The sequence below is a fragment of the Parus major genome, chromosome 2 (genome assembly GCF_001522545.3).
Source record: "Parus major isolate Abel chromosome 2, Parus_major1.1, whole genome shotgun sequence".
NCBI lineage: Eukaryota > Metazoa > Chordata > Aves > Passeriformes > Paridae > Parus > Parus major.
This window is the reverse complement of record NC_031769.1, coordinates 133,556,544-133,559,136: the sequence shown is the minus strand read 5'-3', so window position 1 is coordinate 133,559,136 and position 2,593 is coordinate 133,556,544. Positions and strand designations below refer to the sequence as shown.

General features: G+C 41.0%; 1 long non-coding RNA gene across 1 annotated transcript in view; it reads left to right on the top strand.

Moving 5' to 3' along the window:
* The window catches only part of LOC117243976, a 37,215-nt gene extending 35,094 nt beyond the window's left edge, over positions 1 to 2,121 (top strand). The window contains exon 2 of the long non-coding RNA XR_004496220.1: positions 86 to 2,121. This is a non-coding gene — a long non-coding RNA (uncharacterized LOC117243976). The remainder of the gene's footprint in view (positions 1 to 85) is intronic.
* Positions 2,122 to 2,593: the final 472 nt, after the last annotated feature.

Genomic DNA, 2,593 nt, shown 5'->3' with positions numbered 1-2,593 from the left:
AAGGGAAGGGAAGGGAAGGGAAGGGAAGGGAAGGGAAGGGAAGGGGTTGACAGAAACTTTTCTAAACCAGCTATATTGATTTCAGAGGCTGAATGCACAGGAAGAGATGAGACCTGCAATGCTGCCCGCTTCCTTCTTCCCCCTGCTTGGTGCCTCCTGCCAATAAATAAAAACCCATATGCGTGTGGGTTGTGATAGACACAGGTTCCTGTCCTCCTGCTGCCTGCTTCAGCACAGGGGGTTGATGTGAGATCTCCCACTCTCCATGAGGGTGTTCTACCTGCTAGACTTGGAGGTATGCAGAGGAGGAGCTGCTCTTCTAAAACTTTTTTGCTCTAAACTGCTTACACATTGCCTGAGGGGAAAAAAAGCTGTGGCAGATAGTGATGAAGAAGGAAGCTGAGCAAGTCAACACACTGAACAACTACGAAAATGCTGAATTATCTATGCAAAGGACAATATCTTCATCTCAGGGAGTTAAGACAATCAGCCTGTAAAACCTTGTGGTGCAGTATCAAGGCCTAATCCTAGGAAACAGAGGGGAGACTCTTAGACAAACATCATAAATACTGAGACATCTATGGGATCCCTGCCTCTCACTAACATAATGGCTGTAATCTTTTGAGTTTATTAAGTGTGCCTAGAAGTTAATTGAAAGTATTTATTTAGTGAGCAAAATTAACTGTTTCAGTACTATGGAAAAACTGAGTGAATATTGATTGATTTAATTTGATTTTTAAACTACAATTTATATCAGGAAGGAGGAAAAGGGAAGAAAAACTAGCAACGTGAGCGGATCCAATGGACCAAAGCAATTTGGGATTTACCATAGCTAATATTATATGCATAAGTACTTCTTTTGCAGAACAAAGATTGTGCTGCAGAAACTATTTTAATAGACTTCAGTATATGTAGGATAGGGGAAATCTTTGATCAGTTCAGGAAGAAGGCAGGGTGTTTATTTTCTTTAATCTCACTCAACAGCAACAAATAAAGACTGATAATAGTCCAAGGAGTCTACTGGATGCTTGTATCAGGAAGGAGAACAGAGTGTAACTGATCAATGGTTGTCTCTATCAAGCTGCATTTGGTTGGGATTTTTCCTTTCCAAATTGTCATGACTGAAGCTAGTAAAAGTTGAAAGGAGGATGGATATCTACAAGGATAATCGTTAAGGTGTGTGTACTGCTTCCACAGCTATTAGATCAAAGCCCTTTACTGAACTATTTTATTATCAGGCTTATAAATCAGTCTCAGTTCATTTTACAAACATTAGTAGTCCCATCAATTACAGGCATTTAGGACTAATGGTTTTACAGGAATGTTAATAGTACAACTTTTTTTCCTGAAAACCATCACTGAAGACTATTAAAAGGTTATTAATTGCTGTATGTAACATGCACAATTATTTGTTTCTAGTTTCTATCAGCAGATTGGCATGTAAGTACATTTGCTAACCAGTTAAACTTCATGGATATCAAATGTAGTAAATGCAAAACCATTTATAAGCCATCCTTTTCCAGCTTTCCTTCACAGACATGGTCTAAGTACACCAGGACCATTCTACTGCTGCCTTTCAAAGCCCTTATGGATGTGGTACAGCACTCCAGACACTGCCACCATCCCTGCAGGGACCCTGGGGCTTGAGGCAGACTGTCCCCAGGCAGTAGCTATTTTACCAGGCAGGGACAAGTGTCAGGTCACAGCCTGTTGGCTCAGGTAGAAGTGATGGGCGCTGCACTGAGACCTGAACAAAACAGAAATAGCACAAGAAGATACTTGAGGAGTGAGGGTTTCACAGGAGAGAAGCTTCCCTGTGGAGGGTGTGTAACCTGCTGTAGGAACACTTTGGGCTCTGGATCATTCCATACCTCAGAAATTTTGAAACACCTCCTAATTGATTCAGGCATTTCCCATTTTACTCTCCAGCCCCTGATAATGTAGATGCCTCTTCAGATGCACAGATTTAGCTGCAGGGTACATAGTACAAATTGCTAGATATGATGTTCCTCTGTATGTGTGTGAAATGAACTGCCTGTCCCAGCCAAACCTACCCTTAGCCCATACTAAGTGCTAAAGTTCTGTTTCTGATCACTAAATAATAAAACAACCAAAACTCAAGATGTGAACGTTGCACGAGTTCATCTTATCTGCTTTCCCTTTCTCACTGTGTCATGAACCTGAGATCTCGGTTCATTAGTTTAAGAGGCTGTTTACACATATGAGGAGAAAGGAAAGATAGATCCTTTGAAGCCTGTGGAGCTATCCTGATTTCCACCAGCTGAGGAGACAGTTCCAGGAGACCTGTCAGGCAATCTTTAATGAACTATGTGATGTGCAAAGCAAACTTCAGATATCAAAGACTGCACACTATTCAGCTTCCATTAGGTCAGGTAATTATGATTACCTCAAAGGTTTGTAAAGTAGGAGTAGAAAATATCAAAATAAAAATCATAGTTACCTTTCATAACCCCTCCCTGGGATACAGCTTTTAGCCATGTAAAGCCATGGATATACTCGGTTCACAGGTCTTAGTAAACCATGCTGCCCAAAGGAATTAAAGTAAGTTGGAGGTACCATTTTACAGCTGAAC